The following is a 27,269-nucleotide window of genomic DNA, read 5'->3' as shown; positions in this document are numbered from 1 at the left end:
GTGAGACCCACCCAGCTTGTAGACTAGGGTACTATACCCAGACATGCAGATAATGACATCTAACTTAGTTTAAAGAAATGTGATTCTAAGAGAATAATGATTTCATGAATATAGAAAAGGTACTATACGATATATATTCAGAAATTGCTAAGCCGCTAAGTTTATGAATTATCTAAATTACAAGTGCGATAATACTGCAAACGCCAGGAACATTAACTATAATGCACAAAACAGTTATGATATGTAATAACTTGTTGCCTAAAGACTTTCTTCCTTTAAATATATAACATTTGGTTGATAAAACTACAAATCCCATAATGCCACATGACGGCAAAAATGGTATATATTGTAGAAACAGAAGAGGGCTCACTGACCGTGAACAAAGCCAGGAGGGCTGAAACGCGTTGGTCTGAGTGTTTCAAAATAAAAAGCTTAAATTGATGTTCCTGTGTGCCGCGTCATTTGGAGTAAAATTAATAATTGGGTCTGGATCCGACCCCTACGCAGAGCACCCGCGAACGAGCGCGCAGGATCTTCTTGGATCACATTGTGGCAAATATATATATATATATATATATATATATATATATATATTTTGCCTACTGGAGGTCGCCAGTAGGTAGTTATAGTTAGGACCCCTTTTCCATAGGAAAACCTCAACATTCTATTTTGAATAACTTTGGCGCCGGTCGACGAATCCTCGCGAATTTTTCAAAATAGGTGGGGCGCTACGCTCCGCTCCTACCCTGAAAGTCTCAGGGGGATTCGTCAAGCGGGGGCTGAGATAAAAGGGGGGTCCCAAAACGCGTTTTTCCCATGCATTTTTCCATAGGACCTTTAGAACGAGCTACAGCCCGAACGGCTGAACAGAATTACTAGAAATTTGGCAGAGAGGTAGTCCTCAGGTCAAGGAAGTGCCTTTTGCAGGTCTGGTGTAAATCTGTTCAGTATTTCCGGAGAAAATAGCATTTAAAAGCATATATATATATATATGCGCGCAGGGTGCGCGCACCGTGCGAGCACCGTGCGAGCACCCTAACGTGCGCGAGCGTAATTCTGATTGGTGGTTACATGTTAGTCAACGTTCGAATCGGTCGAAATCAGGAAGTGTCGGCCGCCATTTTGTTTGTTTTCAGTGCGAGAGTGAAAAAGGAAGGTGGCGAACGTGAAAAGGGGGCAGGGTAGAGAGTTCCTGACCCCCTAGCCTTTGTCAGGGGGTCCCTGAAGGACCCCGAAGGCAAAAAAAAAATTTTTTTTTTTTTAAAAATCGCGGGGGTGCGCGCACAGTGCGCGCACCCTGAAAAACACAAAAAAAAAAAAAAAAATTCCCAAAAAAAAAAAAAAAATTGCAGGGTGAAAACCAAAAAAAAAAAATAATAATTTTTAATACGTAGTTTATTGTAAAATAAATATATAAAAAATAATACATAAATAAATTAGCATTTAAAAAACCGTACAAATTCACTGAAAAAACCATAGGTTTCACACACGTTATAGTTAGGAATTAGCATTTAAAAAACCTTGCTAATTCACTGAAAAAACCATAGGTTTCACACATGTTATAGTTAGCTGGACATTCTACTGATAAAAAACCAATGAAATTCCCCCGTTATAGTTACTGTAGGCAACTATAACTCACGCGACCGTAATCCTCTGCTGATGACATATGTGTCTTTATGAAAAAAAAATATTTGTAATATATGTATAGCTAACATTTAATGGAAGAAGACATGGGCAAATAAGTGTCTAAATACAGTATTAGCATCAGCAGAGGATTGCGGTCGCGTGAGTTATAGTTGCCTACAGTAACTATAACGGGGGAATTTCATTGGTTTTTTATCAGTAAAATGTCCAGCTAACTATAACATGTGTGAAACCTATGGTTTTTTCAGTGAATTAGCAAGGTTTTTTAAATGCTAATTCCTAACTATAACGTGTGTGAAACCTATGGTTTTTTCAGTGAATATATATATATATATAACCAAATGAAGTTGCTCGAGAGTTGAAGGAGCCACACGCAACGTGATATTTATCCTTTTATTGGGGAGACAGCTGAGTGCACAATCTCGTCTTTGCAGCTAAAAGAATTATGCCAATTTCTGCCATACGAGTTTCAGGTGAGTACCCTTGTTCACTGGATTGGCAAGGGAAAACAGCAGCGTAGATGTAATTGCACTCGCATTCAAATTTAAAGTCCTGCCCCAATTGGCGTATGCGTGCTAAGCATTCTGGTCAAGATAGTTCAGCCAAATTTTAATCCATAATAGGTGCCGATTTGTGCTTTACCAAAGTTCTTACAATTAATTGTGAGTACAACAGCTGTCATAGGCAACATTCGAACCCAGCTTGCTTTGTGTCTTACCCCAAAAGAACACGTTGTACCTCTGCGCCTTAATATTTCACCAACACGGACCCGCAGAATAGGCAGTGGGGGCTCCTTCCAGCCCTGAGCAGGCCTAAATATACCAAATGAAGTTGCTCGAGAGTTGAAGGAGCCACACACAACGTGATATTTATCTTTTTATTGGGGAGACAGCTGAGTGCACAATCTCGTCTTTGCAGTTTAAAGAATTATGCCAATTTCTGCCATACGCGTTTCAAGTGAGTACTCTTGTTCACTGGCTTGGCAAGGGACAACAGCAGCGTAGATGTAATTGCACTCACATTCAAATTTAAAGTCCTGCCCCAATGGGCGTGTGCGTGCTAAGCATTCTGGTCAAGATAGTTCAGCCAAATTTTAATCCATAATAGGTGCCGATTTGTGCTTTCCCAAAGTTCTTAAAATTCATTGTAAGTACAACAGCTGTCATAGGCAACATTCGAACCCAGCTTGATTTGTGTCTTACCCCAAAAGAATGTGTGTATATATCACATCAGCTTCTGATTTAAGCACGGCCATTGATAGTAGCTCTGATAATGAACAGGCTTCAAATCATGGATTGGGGTTTATAAAACCTTCACTGGGCCAAGAGCTAGATGATCTTGGGAGAGACAGAATACAATCTTTGCGTCCTCGAGGACAAAATGCTACTGCCCCCAAAGAAACAAACGAGAAAACCAAAAAAGACGGGCAAGACGGCAGCACAGAAACAAGCCAAGCTACAAAAAACCGGCAAGCAAGAGATGGAACAGACGATAACTGACAAAATGGATTCACACACAGTTATCAATTTAACAAAAACAACGTTGAATGATGAGGAAAGAAAAATCTTAGCACTGGGACTTTCCATTAGCCCTGCGAGTGACTTAAACTATGCACAAACAAGAATAGATTTGTACAAGTTTGTGCGCAAAATCAAACTACGCAAGTATCACTTAACTCAAGGTGCCCAGAATAGAGAAGAAGATAAAGGAGAAAAAGACATGCCTGAAGACAAAAGTGCTAGCCCGATGTTAACAGCTGGGGATGTTGTCCTGTTGAGGAACCTGCAACAACTATTTGATGAACAGAATATAGTTCCAACATTGAATGAAGCTGGTCTTGTTCAATCACAGATTGAGGCAACTATACAAACCGATTTTAAACCTAAATCGACGTTCTGCCCAATAATGTTCCTTGACAATGTGGACATTTTCCATGAAACTACAAGGAGATAACATAATCATCAGACAGTCTGATAAGGGCGGCAACGTGATCATGTGGCCACCCGACATGTATTTGGATGAGGCTCTTTCTCAGCTCAACGACAGGAACTGCTACAAAAGGAGCACAATACAAGCAGTCAAATGTCCCTGGGGTGATTTTAACAATAAACTTTTGGCATGGAAATCTGTGGGTCTATTAACTGCACAAGAATTAAAATTTTTGAAAGTAGATTATCCCGTCATACCAGCAATTTATTTCATCCCCAAAATACGCAAAGACATGCATAAACCGCCGGGGAGGCCCATCATATCAGCCCTGGGAAGTCAACTGGAAAATGCATCCAAATATTTGGATTTCTTTTCGCAGCAATTTGTCAGGAAGCTCCCATCATATATCCAGGACACGGGAGACTTATTGCGCAAAATACAGAGTGTAAATTGGGAAGATGACTGTGTACTCATAGCACTTGATGTTACTTCACTGTACACGAGTATACACAATTGTGATGGTATTAAGGCAGTTGAATTTTATTTGAACAAAAGAACCATGCAATTTCATGCACACAATAGGATGTTATTAGATATGATCTCCACATGTCTAGAGAATAACTTCTTTTGCAGCGTGAATCTTTCTGGATTCACTATGTTGTGCATTATTCCGCGGTCTGGTGGTTGGGTCCGGAATCGTAGACTTTCTTTTGTCTTTTTTTTTTTATTATTTGTAGCCCAGGTGGGCGTGGACGTCCCACCATTTGGTGTACTTCTCGTGACGACGGCATGCTTCCTGCGGAAGTCTCACCTTGGGGCGGCTTCTTCAGATTCTTTTTTCCGCCGTTGGGTCTGGATCGTCACCGAGAAGCTCCAGAGTTTTTTAGCGAAGAAAGAAGAAGAGCACAAGTTTAATCGGAGGAAAATTAAAGAAGACTACAGACAGAAAGAACATCGAGCCGGGACGACGAAGAAGGAGGAGAACCTCGAGATCTTCGACGTCCAACGGAGAATGCGCACTCAGGGACACTGAGCGCAGGAATGGACAAAACACCTTTTAAATTCTGCCGTAACTGCCACCACAAGTACGCGCAGAAGGACCAACATCCGGTCTGCAACCTTTGCCTGTCAGTCAACCATGAGAGCAAAGACTGCAACGCCTGCTCCGCCTTCACACCGAAGACACTCGGGGTGAGAGAGAGGCAGAGGAGAGCCAACTACAACATGGAAGGCAAGGGTAAGGCCCCGTCTCTGTACGACCTGGGCCTCTCCACCGACGATGAAGACAACGTCGCCGAGGGACCTGATGACTTCACGGTCGCAGAGACCAATAAGAAGACATCTGACAAGGTTGGAGAGACGTCGAGCACAAAAACCCCGAAAGGGCCCCGAAAACCAGAGACTGACTCTCGAAAAACAGAGTAAGTCCTCGAAAGGAACACCGGCGCCGAAAATTTCGTCGACCGCAAGTGGATCCAAGGACGAATGGCCCAGCGGATCCTTCGAGAAGGACTCCCAGGTGCCGAAGGCCGCCGAAAAACGCCCACGAGGTTGGTCGTTCGACGACGAAGGACAAGGTCGCGTCGACGCAAGCTCCGTCGAAAAGGCCAGCGCTCGACGCCGAACATGCCACCGAAATGGAGAAGAAAAAGAGAAGGCTCAAGGCGGAGATGGAGAGCATCCTTCAAAGGAAGAAGGAGTTCGAGAAGATGAAGAAATTTACAATCCCAACGAAACCACCGACTGTTATCGAGGTCGAAGACCAGGACGAGTTTGACGCCGAAGAGCAGTCGAAAACTCCCGAAGAAGAGGAAGATGATCTCTACTATGAGGGAGAAGAAGAAGAAGAGGAGGAACAGCAATCGAACTACGGCTCGGCGCCGTCGACGACGCAAGACCTGGAATGGCAGGACCTCGACGCCGAAAATCCAGAAGAGCCCGTGGAGACTTATCCTTCGAGACCTTTGCCGCCAGATGATATTGGGGCTTACAACATGGTCGTAAAGAGCCCGGCTGCAGCTTTTGGCGTGAAACTAGAGGAGGAAAAACCGAAAGCGGACTTTTTTCTCGAGACACTGCTCCCCATCCAAACTAGGAGCCAGTTCCTCCCCATGCTTCAGAGTGTCATGAACCAGAGGAAGGAGGCGTTCAAGGACCCTGCAACATGCAGATCCATCACACCCAGAACAGAGAAGAAATATTAACATTCCTCTCAGGACCCTCCATACATCAAGGGATCTGTCACAGCAGACTCCATTATCGCATCTACAGCCAGAAAGAGGGCCAATGTTCCGGCAACCTCTGGGCCACCCCCTGACAAGGAGAGCAGAAGGATGGACCTCACTGGCAGGAAAATTGAGAGAAACGCGGCAATGCACTGGCGCATGGCGAACTCCAATGCACTACTGAACAGGCACCAGTACCAACATTGGGATGAAATGGGGGACCTAATCAGCATCTCCCTGAGCAATACCAACAAAGAGATTCGCATCTAGTGGAAGAGGGGAAGAATATAGCAAATTCATGCCTTAAAACAGCGTTGGACGTGGCAGAGACATCAAGCAGACTGATGGCAATAGGAATCACTGAAAGGAGACCGGCCTGGCTCAGAATTTCAGGATTCAAGCAAGAGGTACAGAACAACATCCTGAACACCCCTTTCAACGGAGAAACGCTGTTCGGGGCACCAGTCGATCAGAAACTCACTCAACCCAAAAAAGAGAATGAGACGGCGAGGACCATGGGGGCCCTGCAATTCAGAGGGATGAGAAGAGGTTCCCCGACACGGAGACCTTACGGAAGGGGAGGAAACCAGCCGGGAACGTCACATCAAACATTCCAGCAAGGCGAGGGTCATGGGCAACAGGGGCAACAGAAACAGAACTGGCAGTACCAGCCTCGGGGTCAGTCCTTTCACAGTAGGGGAAACGGACGAGGCCAAAGAAGAAGAGGGGGAGACCAACCCGCCTCAATGTGACTTCGCACGGAGGAGAGTGCTCACCCACAACATCCCTCCAAGGGTAGAGCACAAAGGAACCAACAAAAGAGAGTTACACAAACAAAACGCCTACGAGCATGCAACACCGGTGGGCGGCAGACTCCGATTTTTCCTCCAAGAATGGAGAAAAATAACAACAGACAAATGGATACTCAACATCATACAGTACGGATACTGCATAGAGTTGGAAAGGAGACCCCCAAACAAAAAACCAAAGAGAAGGGAACACTCAGGACAAGAGCTAGCACAACTCTTAGATGAAGCACTACAACTACTCCAAAAGGAGGCCATAGAACCAGTACCTGTCATAGAAAGGAAAAAAGGGAGGGTACTCAAACTACTTCATGGTACCAAAGGTGGAGGAAACACTAAGACCCATCCTGGATCTACGATTCCTAAACAAGTACGTAAGGACGCAAAATTTCAAAATGACACCCCTACAAGAATTACTCCCACAAATGAGAGACGGAGACTTCATGTCCACCGTGGATCTCAAAGATGCCTACCTGCACATCCCAATGAACAGGCAGCACAAGAATCTGTTAAGGTTCACCATCAACAAGGATCGCTACCAATTCACAACCTTGGCATTCGGTCTAAAGTCCGCACCAAGGGTTTTCACCAAATGCCTTGCAGCAGTAGCAGCGTACTTGCAGAGGGAAGGAATTCACGTGTATCCTTACCTCGACGACTGGCTAATAAAGGCAAGTTCACGCGAGAAATGCGAGGAACACGCACAGCGTGTCACAAGGACACTGACAAAGCTGGGGTTCTCAATACACTGGGGGAAATCATCAATGGAACCAGAACAAGTGAAGATCTTCCTGGGGGTGCAGATCAACACCGTAAAGAAAACGGCGATGCCCAGCGAGAAGAGGACACTATCCCTGCTGAAGGAGACGTGCCTCTACCAGAAGGGGCGAGCTCTGATAGTGAGAACAGCGAGCAAGATCATGGGGATGATGGCCTTCATGCATTCACCTAGTTCCCAATGTACACCTACACATGAGACCATTCCAGGAATGGCTGCAACAGCAATGGTCACAAGCAAATGGAAGTTGGGAGGATCTAGTGGTTGTAACACACGCAGTGCAAGAAGAGATAGCATGGTGGAACAGGGAGAACATAACCATAAGAAAGCCCTTAACACCACCAAGCCCAACAGTGACTATCACCACAGACGCATCCCAGATAGGATGGGGAGTACTTATGAACAAGCTCAGAGTGAGGGGTCTGTGGACTCCAGCAGATGCGGTCAGACACATCAACTATCTGGAATTAAAGACCGTACTGCTAGCACTGAAGGCCTTCCAGAAAAACTGTACAACCAAAGGGTGTTGATACAAACGGTCAATACTACAACTATGTTCTACATAAACAAGCAGGGAGGGACACAATCGTTCCCCCTGTCCAACCTGGCACAGGAAATTTGGAGATGGGCCATCACGCTCAAAATAGACCTGCTGGCCATACACAGACTTCAGCATCCCACGAGTGGGAACTCAATGGGCAGGAAACGCAAAAACTATTCAAGAGGTGGGGCACAGCGACAATAGACCTGTTTGCAACACACCTGAATGCAAAATGCCAAATCTTTGCATCCAGACAACCAGGAAAACTATCCAAGGGGAATACCCCATGGATAAGTTGGTCAAGAACATTTGCCTACGCTTTTCCGCTGATACCACTGATACACAGGGTACTCAACAAGTGCAGGACCAGCAACATGACGCTGATCCTAGTGGCACCACTGTGGGCAAGACAGACATGGTACTCGCAAATAGTGTAGATGGCACAGGGGCCACCACACAAGTTCACAAGAAGAAAAGACTTACTCTCCATGCAGAACGGAGAAGTTCTACACCCAGAGCCAGAGAGCCTCTGCCTAGCGGCATGGTTCCTGAAGACATAGAGTTTGCACACCTTAAGCTACCCAAAGCACTATGCGAGTGCTCCGGGAGGCAAGGAGACCGACAACATGGAAATGCTATGGGAAAAAATGGAAGAGGTTCACACTGTGGTGCAGAAAAAATAAACTACAAAATAAGTTGACAAGGGAATCAACGGTGCTTAGATACCTCACGCATCTAGTAAAAGCCAAGCTAAGTTCGTCTTCGCTAAGAGTCCACCTAGCGGCGATTGTGGCCTACACACGAGGTGAGACGGGAGAAAGTTTCTTTACGTCACGAGTAGTAAAGAGATTCCTGGAAGGGGCAAAAAGGATAGCGCCACCAAAGAGGATTCCGCCGCCGGCATGTAACCTCAACATAGTCCTGACGGAACTTATGAAGGCGCCCTTTGAGCCCATCCACAAGGCTTCACTACAAATGCTGACAATGAAAACAGCCTTTCTGGTAGCAAGAGTGAGCGAACTGCAAGCGTTAACGCTGCAAGAGCCCTACATCCAAATACACAAGGACAGAGTCGTAATGAGGACTGACCCACACTTCATGCCTAAGGTTGTGTCAGCATTCCATATGAACCAAACTATTCAAATACCTAGTTTCTTTCAAAACCCAGTCACAAGCGCAGAGAGGGCACTACACACTCTAGACGCTAGAAGAGCGGTGATGCACTACATCGAGAGAACCAAGGAGCACAGGAAAACCAAGCAGTTTTTTGTGTCCTTCGCAACCAGCTTCCTGGTAGACCAGTAACAAAAAGCACCATCGCGCGATGGATCGCACTAACGATACAATTCTGCCACAAACAGGCAGGGCAAGAGCTAACGGAGGGGGCACGGGCCCACTCCAAAGGGAGCAACGATTGCCTTTCTGGCAAACGCACCCATTCAAGACATATGCCTGGCGGCAACATGGGCTTCAGTGCATTCGTTCACTAAGCATTACTGCGTAGATATACAAATGAACAAGGAAGCACAAGTAGGGCAAAGGGTGCTTCAACATATATTCAACGACCAGCGCTCATCTTCCACCCAGCCGCCACAAAGATGACAAACCGCTACAAAGTCTATGCACAGCATAGTGAATCAAGAAAGATTCACGCTGCAAAATGAATAGTTTCTTACCTGTCGGTGTAGTTTTGCAGCTTGAAGATGTTTCTGGATTCCTGGATTCACTAGCGAACCCACCCACCTCCGCCAGAAAGATGAGGCAGGAGAGGAAGGTGGAAGGACAGAGAGTAAAAGAACAAAAGAATACTGGAGTGGATACATTGAAAAAGGAAAATACTAAAGAACGCCTAGGGTTCAAAAAAAAAAAAAAAGAGGGAAAAAAGAACCCGAAGACGGCGCCCAAGGTGGGACTTCCGCAGGAAGCATGCCAACGTCACGAGAAGTACACCAAATGGTGGGACGCCAGCGCCCACCTGGGCTACAAAAAAAAAAAAAAGACAAAAGAAAGACTACGATTCCGGGCCCAACCACCAGACCGCGGAATAATGCACAGCATAGTGAATCCAGAAAGATCTTCAAGCTGCAAAACTACACCGACAGGTAAGAAACTATTCGCTCCTCTTACTTAATCAAATATTCCAGCAGGTCAGGGGCGTTGCCATGGGGGCCTGCTTTTCTCCCAGTTATGCCTGCTTGCATGTGGGAGGAGCGGGTCCTCATGGCAACACAGTGAAACACTTGACAATCGTGTACTCTGCTGGTATAGATACATCGCTGATTTGTTTTTAATCTGGAGAGGCAATGAAATTGATGCGCATGTATTTGTATCGGATCTTAACAAAAAAAGTTTGAATCTACAGTTCTCAGCCCAGATGGGCAAAACGAGTATAGTGGTCCTTGATGTTGAGATATATGTAGATAACAACAAATTGAAACCCGTCTCCACAGGAAGCCATCTGCTGGCAACACTGTGCTGCATGCTTCCAGTCACCACCCCAGCCATCTGATCAACAGCATCCCCTATGGGGAGATGTTGCGGATCAGAAGAATATGTAGTACAGACAATGGTTGCAGGCAGGCACAGAAGGAGAGTAAGCAAAGGTTCCTGGCCAGGGGGTATTCCGAGGAGGTGGTTAAGACGGCCATGGACAAAGCTAACAAGTTACAGCGTTCAGTGGCACTAACATCTAAAGCAATTGAGGGGTCTCAGACCAATGAAACTACGCTACAACCAACCATATTAGTGTTAACATTTAACCGCCAACATCAAACCTTGCGCAAAATAGTGAATAAAAATTGGCCACTGGTGCTTAATGATCCAGTTCTAGGTAGTTGTTTGACAACTACTTCAAGTATTTCCTATAGGAAAGCCCGCTCCATGAGCAATGCTCTGGTAAAAAGCAGTCCAGAGGTGACTTTGGCAAAGAATTGGTTGAGCAGCAGGACTGGTTTTTATAAGTGTGCCTCTTGCAAAGCCTGTAAACAGGGTTCTAACACCAAAACATATACCACTCCTTTTAAACCAAAACCTGTTGCCATCACTAAGTCCCTCAACTGCAAAACTGAATTTGCAGTGTACGTGCTGGAGTGTCCGTGTGGCCTGCGCTATGTGGGAAGCACAAAGCTGCAGGTCCACAAACGGATACTCCAGCACATGAGGGCCATAAACAACAAAGATGCCACCTATCCAGTGGCAAGACATTTCCAGGAACATCATAACAGCAATGTACAACTCATGAAGTACTTTGCTGTGGACACTGTCTTGCCCCCTTACAAGAGGTGGCAATCGCGAATATGTCCTTAGAAAACTTGAAACCAAATACATCTTGGAGTTTAATAGCAAAACACCTCATGGGCTGAATATTAGTGAGGATTTTTTCACCTGCTTATAATCCTGTTCTCACATCTGGTATCCTTTAGCTTCACTGACACTATATTGAAAATCTTTTTCTTTTAAAACATTTTTATTTCATCTCACATCTTTGAATGACGGCCGTGATTCAAAGAGGGTTAGAGCACGGTTTTTTAATATTTTTTTTAGCACCAGCATCATATATCAGAAGGGTCATTCATGTTCATAGGCCCACTGGGGCAGTATTGTCTGTACTTAATAGAGCATATGTGCAAGTCAGCCCTCAAAATGAAGTGTAGTAAGCATGAACAGATGTACTATCATCATTTAACAGGTTTTATGACAAAAAATATTTTTTTGTAAAGGCCATGACGACCTCTAATCAATAAGAAATTTAATATATTCATATATAATCTTTTTTGTCATTTTTTAACCAATGTTTTTAGTACTGTCTGTGTAATACCATCTTAATCTAATTATTTATTTATTTCTGTCATGCTTCTTCCTTAAATATTTATGACTTCATGAATATTTATTTTTGTCTATTTTGTACATATTTATTGTAGCCCCATAGGTGGCACGATGTTTACGAATGCTCTGTTATTTGGTTCATCATCATCTTTACATGAATTTTACCTTCTATGTCTGATGCACGTGAGATTGTTTTGCACTGTCACTTTAAAAATGAAAAAATGGTTCTGAAATGCGTCATGTGATCAAGGCCTCGGAGGAGGCTGAAACGCGTTATGGTGGAGGTGCGGTTGTTCTTTGAATAAACCCGTTTGCACTGAATTTGGGTCTGCCTTCTCGTCTTTGGAAGAGTTTTGTGTGTTGTGAAGCACTGTGGATAGATATATATGTATATGTGTGTGTGTGTGTATATACATGTGTGTGTATGTATATGTGTGTGTGTATATATAAATCATATATATGTATATATGTATCGTGATCAAGGCCTCTGTGAGGCTGAAACGCGTAATGGCGGTGGTGCAGGGCGTTTGATAATAAACTTTGAATGTGCACTGAATTTTGGGTCTATCTTCGTCTTTGCAAATGCTGTTGGTGACGGAGGAATGAAGATATATATGTGTGTGTGTGTGTATATATATATATATGTGTGTGTGTGTGTGTATATATGTGTATGTGTGTGTGTGTGTGTATGTGTGTGTGTGTATATGTGTGTGTGTATATATGTGTGTGTGTATATGTGCATGTGTGTGTATATATATGTGTGTGTGTGTGTCTATGTAAGACCTGGGGTCTCCAGGCCCTATGGGGCGGTAACGTGACACGAGCGGTCGGGCCACCAAAGGTCTGTGTGTAAAGCAACCATACAACACGCACCTCACATGCGACGAGGAACACACACAATAAGTGACGCCACACTGTAGGAATTATGTAAATACTCAAGTTTATCCAAGTAGATCACGTTAAATGCAGTTCATGAGGTAGCAGTACATTTCATATGCGGATAATACAATAGCTAGCGATGTACATATCAGTCAGGAGCTATAAAGGCTGTTTCTACCACATATGCAATTCATGAAATGACAGTACTGCCTGGGGCACAACTACCACTCACGTAGCTGCACACGCGCGTTGGGCGCGCTAACCGGTGACGACCTCAGAACGGGGCACCTAGCATGGAGAGCTACTCGTGATCTCTGGCACATAGCACTGTAATAGGGAATATAAATAACAGAGCGCTACTCGTAATCAATAGCGTTTAACACATCAATATGGCACAGGAATAACAGCGCGCTACTCGGACTTGATAGCACGTAACACTTTAAAGCAGGGCATGTAAAAACAAAGCGCCACTCGTAATCGATGACTCTCAGTACCTTGGAGCGGAGCGTATAACATAAAGCTCCACTCGTAATCAATGACTCTCAGTACTTTGGAACGGAGCATATAACATAAAGCGCCACTCGTAATCAATGACTCTCAGTACTTTGGGACGGAGCATATAACATAAAGCGCCACTTGGAATCAATGACTCTCAGTACTTTGGAGCGGAGCTTCCAGCGGGGAGCTCCGGTGCAGTTCGTTGGGCACTGCGCTTCAGTACCGCTCGAGGGGGCACACGGAAAGGATCCCTCGGTGGGGTCTCTTCCGTCGTGAAGACAGGGGGGGGGGAATCCCACGGAGAGGAAACCCGGCTAAGGGTGCGGTGTGGCTCCCAACCCGCAGGGGGCGCACCGGGGGCGATCTCAGCCTCCGGGCTTACCTTGATCTCGGCGTCAGCAGGCGTCCGCTCCCACGATGATGGGGGGAACTCGGCCCCGGCCTCACACACCTCCTCACGCAGCTGCGATGGCAGCGGCGGGGCCCCGGGCTTCTCCGCGGGCCTCGTGACATGGCAGGGCACTTCTCCAGGCCACGGCGGTGAGTGCGCTGGCTTCGTCGTCACCAGGGGGGGCTCAAATTAAGGATGGGGTTCTGTGCTCAGCGGAGCACGCTGCCGGGGGTCCCAGGCCAGGGCAGGGAGCGCAGGGGTCACAGCGCTAATACCTGGTCGATCCCCGGTGGTTCTCCAGTCAGCTTTGCATCAGGGTTCAGGGGTCAGTCTGGACACGCAGTCTCAGTGCTTGGTGAATAGGTTTCAGAGTTCAATCTGGACACGCAGTCTTAGTGCTTGGCTTGTAAGTTTCTGTTCTTAGATGTCAGATAAGGTCTTGTTGGCGCAGATGTATCTGGCGCCCTTAAGGGGATCTGTTACAGGGGGTTAGGAATGGAGAGGGCGACTAGATCCTTCCTAGTCAGGCTGGGCAGAGAGTCTCTGGGTCCTCCTACTGCTGGGCAAGATCAGTGGGTTTCACAGGGTCCCTCACTCACTTAAGAGGCAGCACCTAAATCCTGTCACTCTCAGAGGCATAAGTCCCCGGCTAGGCCCTACCGCCTACACTCCTGGTGGATTCTTCCAGCTCTGCTTCACCCCAATGGCCAACTCCCCACAAAAGTTTCCCTCCCTCTCTTAAGTAGCCCTAGGTCAGGTGACCTCTAGCCAAGGCGGCAAAAATAAAACCCCACCTCCCTTCTAGAAGGTTCCAGCACATTCCAGGAGCTTCCCCACTTTACCTATGGGACAAAAAGGCGGGCTGGTGTCGCAACATTGTTGTGGGGTTCCAGCCAGCTCCTGGCAGCTAGCGTGCTACTAGAACAGGCCACTCTGCAGTAGCAGGGGCCTGTGGCAGCCATCTTGGGTGAAGGGAGCACCTGCACCTTAACACTGTAAAAACGAAAAAATTCAGGGAAAAAGGGCCAAGTCCAACAGTTATATATATATATATATATATGTGTGTGTGTGTGTGTATATATATGTGTGTGTGTGTGTGTATATATATATGTGTGTGTGTGTGTGTATATATATATGTGTGTGTGTGTATATATATATGTGTGTGTGTGTGTGTATATATGGATGTTTAGATGCGGCAGCAGCATAGAATGAGCATTAGTTAATATGCCGAGCTGCGGATGGCATTTGTGCCAGTTTCGTAAATTTATAATCACTTGATTATGAATGGATGTTTTTATCTGTGTATTTATACAGTAATATATTTTCCTTTTCAATGTTGATAAATAATAATGAGATGGTGTGTGCTTTAATAACAGAGCTGTGAGGTTGTTTTATAACTTACAAGCAAGCTCGTTGAAGGCAATGCAGTCTGTCTTCCATGCACATGATCATGTAACATGGAACTTGTGGAGGTGGGTGTGCACTATGTAGCATTATAAAACAGTTAGTCAGGCTAAGTTCCGCATGTGAACAAGGGCTTTCGAGCCCGATACGCGTCCTTTACCGAGAAGAATGGTCAAACATCTTGCCTGAAGATTCGAGTGATCCGTCTCTCCTTCTTCGCCGCTTGGAGGTTGCGGGAGTTTGCATTTTGTTGGATGTCATTACGGAAGTTGGTTTGCTTCTGTTGACAGATCCCCTCCCCGGAAGTTGGCGGCCGCCCTCAAACTGATCTTTGCTATAATCTGTGGCGGCATTTTGGTGGCTGCCCCTACTGCAGCCTGAAGAAGTTCACCGACCGAAGGACGACCAGCGACTGGGTCGGAGGACTCGTTGAGGATCGGACTCGCGTGGTGAGTGTTACGGCAATTGGCATAGGTGGGGAGGTACTAAGTTAGGCTTTCTACACAAGGTAGTCCTTCATATTGTGGGCTACACGACCGAACAAACTAACATCGCTTCTCATAATGTCTGCGGAAACTGTTCTTGCACGCGAGGCACCAGCGCACGAGGTATTTGGCAATCTGCCTTCTACATTCACCGGCTCTATACACCCTCTCAGTGATACTATCAATGTGGAATCGAATGCAAAGACCCTATTGAAAAATCTGGAGAAAAACATGAGGCTTGAAATCACTAAATGGTGGGAGCACAAGTCTTTGACTAAATATGCGGAAGTAGGACGGGTCCCGCGGGGACTGAGAATCCTACTTGCTCCCACTTTTGATAAACCTAACAGAATGGGGGGAAAGTAATCTTGCCATCTCTATGAACCTTGTCCACATTTTGATCAAATATGCGGCTATAGATCGTTTGGCAGTTCTGGAAGAAATCAACAAGATAAATGGTGAGCTTGATAAAATAGACGAAACTGAATTCATCAAATAAAACGAGGGAAGGAATCCGCGAAAGATTGCGCAAGCATGAAGATAAAATCAAGATTAGGAAAGCTCACAAGTTTTTTACCTTCGTGCGGAAATTCGATAATGCCAAACGACAACACTACAGCAATAAAGGCAAGAACGGCATTTCCAACACATCATCCAACACAGTTCTTGAAACAAATGATGACATTCCTAGTGCAGACACGTTCTCTTTAACAAGTGATTCCAGCTTGGAACCTGATAATAGACAAAATATACAAACAAAATTGAGTTTGGGAGAAGCTCGTTTTTTTTAGTAGAAGAGAGACTTCAGACCGTAAGGCCGAGACAGCAAAGGAGGCCAATAGAAAAAGAAAAAACAAATGAAGTAGTGACAGGAGAAAAAGGCGCAAACAAAGGTCAGAAAAAGAAACAAGCATTGGCATAGCCAATAGGTCTCGCCTTTGGGACCTTATAAGTCTTTAGCCATGCAACAGTTGCATAACTAAATATTTATAAGGTCCCAAAAGCGAGACCTATTGGCTATGCAAAGCGGCCGTGAAAGTAATCGCGGTAAAGCGTGGCGCGCGCACATGCACTGTAGCTCTAGGCTGGCCTGGTAGCACTTTTTGGAGCCCTCTCAATAAGTCTCACCAGACCAGCGCATGCGCTGGGTCAGGCGAGACCTAAAAAGTACAATGGCAGAGGAAACGGTAAAGACTGACAACTCTATCATTAACCTGTTCTCAGTAGTGCTAACTAAAGCAGAGGAGCAACTTTTAGCACTCGGATTGAATTATTGCCCAGGTCAAAGTTTTAACTGTGCAACTGCATGCATCGATGTATTTTGCTTTATCAGTGTCGGCCGCCATTTTGTCTCTCGCAGTCTGAGGCAATGAAAAACAAAGGGGGAAAACGTGAGAAGGGGGCAGGATGGACAGGTCCTGACCCCCTAGCCTTGGTCAGGGGGTCACTGAAGAACCCCCAAGGGTAAAAAAAAAAAAAAAAAACTTTTTGCGAAAAATCGCGGGGTGCGCGCACCGTACGCGCACGGCACGATCAACGCATCGTGGGCGCTTGGTGCGCTTCGCGCACCAAGCGCCCACAGTGCGCGTACGGTACGCGCACGGTGAAAAAACTTAAAAAAATAAATACATAACTTAGCATTTAAAAAACCTTGCAAATTCACTTAAAAAACCATAGGTTTCACACATGTTATAGTTAGCTGGACATTTCACTCGTGAAAAACCATTGAAATTCCCCCGTTATAGTTAGTGCAGGCAACTATAACTCACGCGACCGCAATCCTCTGCTGATGACGTCAGATATTACATCACTGATGACATATGTGTCTTTCTGAAAAAAAAATATTTGTAATATATGTATAGCTAAAAATTAATTGAAGAAGACATGGGTAAATAAGTGTCTAAATACAGTGATGTAATATCTGACGTCATCAGCAGAGGATTGCGGTCGCGTGAGTTATAGTTGCCTGCACTAACTATAACGGGGGAATTTTAATGGCTTTTCACGAGTGAAATGTCCAGCTAACTATAACATGTGTGAAACCTATGGTTTTTTAAGTGAATATATATATATATAAATCTCTATCTCCGGTACCGCGCTACTTGGATTGATGCTGTAAGGTGTAAAGGGGACCTAGGAGAAGAGTTATTCTAGCAGTGATACCAGGACATGATATTTGCACGCATTTACGATTTTTAAATACACCAGCACTCACTATGAGACACAATGAGTCGTCTGATAAACGTGTTCCCGTTCAGCCAAGATGGTGCAGTTTGGGAAATGCAGTCTGCCGAGGAGGACTGCGGTGACGTTTCAAGCAAACTGACTCAGCTGGGCTCCCACCTCTGGGGGCAGGATTGCCATTTAAAGAACGGACTGATGCAAGTTACTGGTGAAAGGGCATATCAATAAGGCAGTAGCCGAAACGCGTCATGCTGACATTGCTTAAATAAATGCATTCTCCTGTGAATCCCTGATGTGTCCCTACGGTTTTTCTTGTGTGGAGAAATCTTCTTTTGGATATGTGTATATGTATGTATATATGTGTATATGTATGTATATGTATGTGTGTATATATGTGTATATGTATGTATGTGTGTGTATATATATATATATATATATATATATATATATACATGTGTTTATGTATATGTGTGTCAGACAGCTTCTTGCTCCTTCGGTCTCCCCTCGCCCTGGGCAGAGGATCGCTACTGCCGGCGGAGCTTGCCGAACATAATTAACACACAAAGTTCAATAAAGCGATCACTCAGAGTTTGCATGCATATTAGATGGTTTAATTCAGTAACGCGTTTCGCCTGCACAGCAGGCTTGTTCACACTTGTGAACAAGCCTGCTGTGCAGGCGAAATGCGTAACATGAGAAATGAGTAGAGGAAATGTTTATGACTAAATCTTTGTTTTGCTCCTTAGAATATGGTGTTCCTATTTGCTCTCTTTCTTTGTCCTCTGCGAAATTTGTGGTTAGGGTTGTGCTGGATGTGGATGCTTCTGGAGGTTGATCCACTGCTTGGCTGGCCAACAAAAAAGAAATTCTGGTTTGTGTTGGACTCTGTAGTAGGGGTGAGATGTTCTTCAGTCAGTTGTGTTTCAAGAGACACTGTTGGATGAGAAGGTATAGCATCATCATTTCCTCAGATGATGTTACGTTGGGTTTCTTGTAAATGCGTTGCTGGGCATATACCTGTTAGACCTGGCACCTTTGGCGTGGGTCTCCCCTGCATTTTTTGCCTTTGCCTCCTGAGTTTTTGCTGTGTGTTGGACTCTATTTTCCTGGTATAGATGCTTTGGGCCCTTTGTTACTGCTGTTCAGTGCCAAAGTGCAAGTGCTCCCTTTGTAAATTGATGTTATGGATTGTTGTTTTCTTGATTGGCTGAATTGATTTACTAGTCAGTCCCTAGTACAGTGTGCTGTGCGTGCCCAGGGCCTGTAAATCAAATGCTGCTAGTGGGCTGCAGCACTGATTGTGACACCCACATAAGCAGCGTGTAAATGTAACTCAGGCCTGCCATTGTTATGTTATGTTAGTTTATTCTTATATAGCGCATAATCACCGGCAGGTCTCTTAGAGCTTTTTAGAGAGAGTGCCAAAGAACATTAAAGCAGTTACATAACATCACAGGCAGAGGGGTTAGACTGAGAGCAAAGCCTCCCTAAACAGGATCGTTTTAAGCTGTTTCCTGAAGGGTAGGAGTGCAGTTTCCTTGCGTAGATGATCCGGCAGTAGGTTCATAGTTGTGGGAGTAGGACAGAGAACGCTCTACCTCCTTTGGACACACTATTGTATTGTGGAGGTACCAGGCGGCAGGCCTCGGAGGAACGTAATGTGCGACCCGGAACGTTATTCTTAAGGCGTTCTTTGATGTATACTGGTGCTTGGCCGTAGATTGTTTTATGCGCAATGCAGAGGCCCTTGAATTTAGCTCTTTGCTTAATCGGGAGCCAAAGCAGCTTGCACAGCAGGGGGGTGGCATGTGTCCTTCTCGGCAGGCTAAAAATCAATCTGGCTGCGTCGTTCAGTACCACCTGTAGTTTATTGATAAGATTCTGAGGGAGGCCAATTTATAAGGCGTTGCCGTAGTCTAATCTGGAAATGCAAAAACAACAATTGATGGACAGAATGCAGAACAATGTCATACATTCACCCCAGTGCAGAGATCTGGGCCTAAATCCATCGTTTTTTTGCTCACCATGCCATTCCAGTTTGAACCCAGCCATATGCAAATCAGTCTTGACCCTGTGCCTCATGGGAACAGTCCAGCCCGAACTGCCAAGCCAGGTCCTCCCTGGACTGGAAACAAGCATCCTAGGACCGGTTTCGGGGTTTCACCCCTCTTCAGCCAGGATAGCTTGATTCCAGTGGCATGGAGAGCACGGGACTCACGTCTGAGCATACCCGTCCCACTCGGGGTGACAAATGCAAAAACAACAATTGATGGACAGAATGCAGAACAATGTCATACATTCACCCCAGTGCAGAGATCTGGGCCTAAATCCATCGTTTTTTTGCTCACCATGCCATTCCAGTTTGAACCCAGCCATATGCAAATCAGTCTTGACCCTGTGCCTCATGGGAACAGTCCAGCCCGAACTGCCAAGCCAGGTCCTCCCTGGACTGGAAACAAGCATCCTAGGACCGGTTTCGGGGTTTCACCCCTCTTCAGCCAGGATAGCTTGATTCCAGTGGCATGGAGAGCACGGGACTCACGTCTGAGCATACCCGTCCCACTCGGGGTGACAAATGCAAAAACAACAATTGATGGACAGAATGCAGAACAATGTCATACATTCACCCCAGTGCAGAGATCTGGGCCTAAATCCATCGTTTTTTTGCTCACCATGCCATTCCAGTTTGAACCCAGCCATATGCAAATCAGTCTTGACCCTGTGCCTCATGGGAACAGTCCAGCCCGAACTGCCAAGCCAGGTCCTCCCTGGACTGGAAACAAGCATCCTAGGACCGGTTTCGGGGTTTCACCCCTCTTCAGCCAGGATAGCTTGATTCCAGTGGCATGGAGAGCACGGGACTCACGTCTGAGCATACCCGTCCCACTCGGGGTGACAAATGCAAAAACAACAATTGATGGACAGAATGCAGAACAATGTCATACATTCACCCCAGTGCAGAGATCTGGGCCTAAATCCATCGTTTTTTTGCTCACCATGCCATTCCAGTTTGAACCCAGCCATATGCAAATCAGTCTTGACCCTGTGCCTCATGGGAACAGTCCAGCCCGAACTGCCAAGCCAGGTCCTCCCTGGACTGGAAACAAGCATCCTAGGACCGGTTTCGGGGTTTCACCCCTCTTCAGCCAGGATAGCTTGATTCCAGTGGCATGGAGAGCACGGGACTCACGTCTGAGCATATCCGTCCCACTCGGGGTGACAAATGCAAAAACAACAATTGATGGACAGAATGCAGAACAATGTCATACATTCACCCCAGTGCAGAGATCTGGGCCTAAATCCATCGTTTTTTTGCTCACCATGCCATTCCAGTTTGAACCCAGCCATATGCAAATCAGTCTTGACCCTGTGCCTCATGGGAACAGTCCAGCCCGAACTGCCAAGCCAGGTCCTCCCTGGACTGGAAACAAGCATCCTAGGACCGGTTTCGGGGTTTCACCCCTCTTCAGCCAGGATAGCTTGATTCCAGTGGCATGGAGAGCACGGGACTCACGTCTGAGCATACCCGTCCCACTCGGGGTGACAAATGCAAAAAGAACGGTGATGGATCAAACCCCGATCTGTTGACTGGGTGTGAGTGTTTGATTGGTTCTGATACTCCGTCCATCACCACCCCCTTTTGCACCGCTTTGTTCGCCATAAGTTGGCAGGGTATGCTCAGACGTGAGTCCCTTGCTCACTTTGCCACTGGATTCAAGCAAGCCTGGCTGAAGACGGCTGAAATGCCAGAAACCGGTCCTAGGAAGCTTGTTTCCGGTCCAGGGAAGGCATGGCTTGGCAGTTCGGGCTGGACTGTTCCCATGAGGCACAGGGTCAGACTGATTTGCATATGGCCATGTCTGAACTGGGGTGGCAGAGTGGGCTAAAGAACGGTGATGGATCAAACCCCGATCTGTTGACTGGGTGTGAGTGTTTGATTGGTTCTGATACTCCGTCCATCACCACCCCCTTTTGCACCGCTTTGTTCGCCATAAGTTGGCAGGGTATGCTCAGACGTGAGTCCCTTGCTCACTTTGCCACTGGATTCAAGCAAGCCTGGCTGAAGACGGCTGAAATGCCAGAAACCGGTCCTAGGAAGCTTGTTTCCGGTCCAGGGAAGGCATGGCTTGGCAGTTCGGGCTGGACTGTTCCCATGAGGCACAGGGTCAGACTGATTTGCATATGGCCATGTCTGAACTGGGGTGGCAGAGTGGGCTAAAGAACGGTGATGGATCAAACCCCGATCTGTTGACTGGGTGTGAGTGTTTGATTGGTTCTGATACTCCGTCCATCACCACCCCCTTTTGCACCGCTGTAGTCTAATCTGGAGACATTTATTGCTGATAAAATCCTCTGTAATGAGGCAGCTGAAGGGAGGGGAACAAGTTTCCGCAGATGTCTCAGGAGACCTATGCACGTTCCGACCACTGTGGTGACCTGATTGGCCATCGAGAGCTCGTAGTCCATCTTAATGCCCAGACTTTTACTGGTGTGGGGGAGGTACCCAGTTCTTGGGGCCAGAAACGGTCGCTCCAGGAATTGTTTTTCATGCATTTCCATTGCAGAGCCTGTGTGCAGTCTGGTACTGCCATCTCGACTTGGCAAGTGCACCCACTTGCCAGGCCCTGCCCATCCCTTTGCTTACATGTTAGTCACCCCCTAAGGTAGGCCCAAGGTACCCCTGTGGGCAGGGTGCAGTGTATGTGAAAGGTAGGACATGCCCTGGTGTGTGTGTGTGGCATGTCCTGATAGTGAAATACTGCCAATTTCGTTTGTCACTATTGCAAGGCTGCCTGTTCAACATAACTACCCCTGGTAACAAGTTAGGAAAATATTTTTTAGTATGCCTTAACTCCAAATGTTAAGATTCATCTTTTAGTGAGGGTGATTTTGACATTCTGTGTTTGAAAACTCCACTTTTAGAAAGTAGGTGTTATCTTGCTTAGCCATGCAGTGTACCTCTGCTAGGTTAGTGTATTGCATGTCTGGCTTTGGATGACAGGGGCTGGGGAGGAGCAGTGGCTCCAGAGAGTCTGTTGCGAGTCAGGGCTGGGCTGAATAGACCTGGGCTGCATTTAGAGTAGGTGGAGGCGAGTTCCTTTCACCTGAATGGGCCTGGTCTGCCTTCCACTATGCTATCTTCACCTCCTGTCAGGAAGCGGCACCAAAGAGGACAGAACTTATTTTGACCAAGCACAGGGCTTCTCTGCCACCAGAGGACAAAGGATTTTGTAGTATAAATATTGGGACCCAGATCCCAGAACTTTGGATCACTTCTTGGAAATCAAGAAGAACCTTTGCCAAGGAGAAAAGCTGGAGAAGCTGAGGAGGAGCACTGCCCCTGTGCTGTTTGCTGTCTGGGGTTGGCCTGCAGTGGCTACTTGCTGCCAAGGAAAGGAAAAAGAACTTTGCTGTTTGCTTTGTTTCCTGCTTGAGGAAGATCTCTAGGGGCTTGAAACTGAGCTTGCCTCCTGTTCTGAAGTCTCAGGGACACAAAGTCTTCACCACCAGCTCCCCTGAACTTCCTTGCGGGGAGTTCTGACCTGCAAAGAGGTGCCTGCTGTTGTTTTGGACCTCTATAGACTGTTTTTGGCTGGGAGCTGGAAAATCAACGCAACACCGAGAAGCGTGATGCATCCATACCCGTTTCCGATGTATCGCCGAAGAAACCGTCGCAGTGCCTGCTGCGGCATGAGAAATCACTGCACGCCGCATTGAGTGCAACGATCTCTGAAGTCCGAGATCACTGCACCGATTCCTACCATGCACCGTGCTCACAAATGATTTACACACTGCCTCTGAGATAAACCTGTAGGCTCGTGCCAAGCTACCAAGGGGGTGAGCAGGGGTTATTTTAGGAGTGTATCTCCCTTACCCTGACTAGAAGCAAGGGTCCCTATTTGGACAACGGTACCTACTTCTGCCATCTAGAGACCCCCATTTCTAACAATACCTCTGCTAATGTATATACCTTGTCTAATTTAATTTATAGTTAAATGTGTCTTTTTTGAACTAGCATAATTTCCACTTCTAAATCTTTCGCATGCGATTCTAATTTGCTATTGATATCATCAAATGTCTTATTCAATCCTGGTTTCTAATACATTTTTAATGTCATGAATTTCTTCTGCCAAATCTTTCAAGATCTGAGACAGCTCAGTTATGAGAAGGATGAGATCTAAAGAACATTTATTAAGGATCGCATACCACTTGGACATGAAATTTTTATTGTATTTGAAGAGCCTGGTTTTGATGGCGATTCTCAAACCGCAGAAATTGGTTTCATCTTCTGATATTGGATAAGTGTGGTGAGATCAAGGTGCTGATTTACTTCCTTTTTCAACAGGTGTTCAGGTTGTCTCAATTGCTGTGTGATCGTGCCTGATGTTGTGCCAAAGGTTCTAACCTCCTGAATCAGTGAATATATGTTAGATGCCTCTTCGGCAGTATAGGCCTTGGTGTCTGCTTTGTTGTCGGTGGTGTGCGCTATCTGTAGCGAATTTTGAGTGCACTGCATCACATTCATTTGAATTCTGTGAATGTTTATCAATTGTACATCAGCACCAAGCAAATTGTCTTATTTGTTTTGATCCTATTAAAATCTTTTTTTCCCCTCACACTTCGGGATTACAAAAGAAATTTCCTTCATTTTTTTTCTAGCTGCTGAATGTGTACAGTTAATTAACAGCTATTTACATTTTGTATGGTACCAAAATTACATTGTACCAGCCTTCCTTTCAAATTTCCTGTATACCAGCAAGATTGTCACAACATTCTCTCTACTTTTCTTTCTCTGACTGCAAAGTGAGTGTAATTTGTTAACTCCAATCCTCATGTTAAAAAAATAAGCAGCACTTGCCACAAGACATAGCCTGACTTTCAACGTCTGCCTTTGAAGTGCAGCAAATCTGACCAGATAAATACAGAATTTAAAGTCATCTTTATTTATTGCTTTGAGTTTCATGACCCACCGAAAATCAGTCTGCTAGTCACCGATTTGGAAAAGCTGTTCTATACCTTCCCACGATTTTCCAATTACCTCAATTATTGTATTTTTTTTAAAACAGATTTTATTGAAATTTTTAGAGTACCACTTGGGCGATGGCTCAGCAATTTAACATGCGAATGCAAAGGCAGAGGATTACAATAAACGGACCCATCCATGTGTGTAAATTGTACATAAAACAAAAATAAATGAGAACATTAGAACTATACGCAGGCATTCCCCACCCGACCACATTGGCAAACATATTTTGACTCTTTCATACACCCAAGAAGATACGTAGACACGTTATGAATAGCAACCTGAACAATGACCCCGTGGATCACCATTATGGAGACTGCGCTGGAATGGGAGGGAGTTCTATACCCCTATATGCAGCCCATCTGGACTAAATCTTCCTATGCTTTTGAGGACAGCCCCTCGCCTGAAAGACAGCCAGTTCAGCGCCCATGCACTTATCAAGATCTCTCAGCCACTTTCCCATTGTCGGAGCGGAGGTGGCCTTCCACATTTGGGCGATATCCCGTTTGGCGATGGTGAGTGCAAGAAAAAGCAAGTGCTGTTTGTACCGGTTGCCACCGATGTCTCCTGTACCATGGAGGAGGACCAAACTGGGATCAAGCGGCAAGTTCCAGGTTAACACCTCTTTAAGACAACACAGAACCTTGCACCAAAATGGTTGCAGAGTTCCACAGCTCCACACTGTATGAAGAAAGGTCCCCTTTTCCCTATTGCAATGCAGGCACACTGGGGACGCAATAACTCCCATCTTCCAGAGGCACGACCGGGTATAATATACTCGATGGACATATTTAAACTGTATAAGACGATATCTCGAGGCGACCGCCGCACTACGTGGTCTAGCCAAGGCCTCTGCCCAGTCATCATCAGTTAAGTCTGGAATGTCATCCTGCCACACCCTCTTCGTCTTGTGCAGAGTCATAGGTGAGTGTGTTGTCAGTGTCTAATATATTTGTCGTATCTGATGCCTGCCCAAGAGCCCCATAAGCAAGCGGCCCTCCAATGGGTGGAACTCCGGGAGATCGGGAATTCATGCCAGCGAAGGGGACAATGCATGCCGCAGCTGGTGATATCTGAAAAATTGGGATTTATGCAGCTGATACTCATCTTGAAGTTGTTGAAAAGATTTGAGAACAGTACCCCGCATAATGTCCCCCAAGGAGGAAATGCTCATCAGATCCCATTGGCAGAATCCCCTCAAGGCCGCCACCTGGCACAAATAAGTACCGTGCCACAAGGGCATTGCCTGTGTCAGCCGCCCGTGCCATCTCGTATGGCGCACTAGGTACCTCCAAAGCCTGATAGTGGTCTGAGTGGCCTGAGGTAAAGAGTCCAGTCTCTGTGCACTATAAAGTAGGAGCAAGAGGGAAATACTTTCCATGGCCCTGTGTTCAAGCGCGAACGCCGGGTCCTAGGTTGAGTTGTACCACCAATCATTGATAATTAACAAATGCTCTGCCGCGTAGTAGGAATAGACATCTGCAGCCGCGATGCCCCCACAGTACGTAGACGGTGTGCACGTCTGAAGTGCAACACCAACTGCTCCCTCCCCCCCAATAAGAAGGTAAGTAGTTTAAGTAGGGCGTTGACCTGTGCGAACCATGCCTGCGGTATGTAGTATGGGAAGTTCTGCAGACGATAGAGTATCCTGGGAAGAGTGACCGTCTTGAAGATGGCGGACCGCCCATATAATGTGTGGCAGGGAGGACCAAACCGTTGTATCCTGACGAAGGTTGGCTAGGAGTAGGAGAACGTTACGCGTCCACGATATTTGCTGGCAAGGAGGCAAAAATATACCCAAATATTGAAACCCGTCCGTCGCATGTTGTAGTTGGGACGCCCACCTGCCACTCCCCTGCTGGCCACACACCGGAAATCGTACCGACTTGGCCGGGTTAGTACGGAGTCCCATGTTTTGGCCGAAGACCCGAAGGATCTGCAGAATGCGAGGCCCCGAGAACCACAGGTCGGTAATAAAAAACAGCACGTCGTCCGCATATATAGCAATGCGGTCGGACAGAGAGTGAGACCACTCAAAACCTCGGAGGACCGGATCCCTACGCACCCACACCGCCAGGGGCTCCACCGCCAGGGTAAAGAGGAGAGGGGATAGCGGACGGTCCTGTCGCATACGTCGGCCCACCGGGAAGTAGGAGGAACGATAACCGGCGATTCGCACAGAGGTCTCTGGGTCTGTATATCGGAGACGGACATATGCCAGGAAACGAGGACAAAAATTGACAGCCTCCAGCAGTTGAAAAAGATATTCCCAGCTAAGGGAGTCAAAGGCCTTATCAATGTCAGCTAAGAGCAGGGGAGCAGAGCGTCCCAGTTCAGGTGCCAGGGCTATGGCGTTGTGTACTCTGCGAATGTTGTCGTGTGGCGCGGTGTGGCATGAACTCTGATTGGTCCATATGTACAAGGTCCGAAATACACATCCTCAGGCGGTCAGCAATTATTGTAAATTTTTGGTGCATTTTTATTGTTGTCTTTGAAATTAAGCATATCAGGAACTTTCTAGGGCTATCTTTTTTAGCCATGCAAAAATGTAACCATTAGTAGACCGCAGTGGTGTGAATTGCCTATATTGAGCATTGTAATGTTGTGTACCATCCATCAGTGTGCTTAGCTCTGTTAAATGGTGCTCCAAATTAAA

The 27,269-nt window shown here is 46.2% G+C and overlaps 1 protein-coding gene across 2 annotated transcripts in view; it reads left to right on the top strand.

Moving 5' to 3' along the window:
* TRPC4AP (transient receptor potential cation channel subfamily C member 4 associated protein) overlaps positions 1 to 27,269 on the top strand; it is a 749,627-nt gene that overhangs the window by 93,310 nt on the left and 629,048 nt on the right. The gene's annotated exons all lie outside the window — the stretch shown is intronic.

The sequence above is a fragment of the Triturus cristatus genome, chromosome 7 (genome assembly GCF_964204655.1).
Source record: "Triturus cristatus chromosome 7, aTriCri1.1, whole genome shotgun sequence".
Classification (NCBI taxonomy): domain Eukaryota; kingdom Metazoa; phylum Chordata; class Amphibia; order Caudata; family Salamandridae; genus Triturus; species Triturus cristatus.
This window is presented reverse-complemented; position numbering and strand designations above follow the sequence as displayed.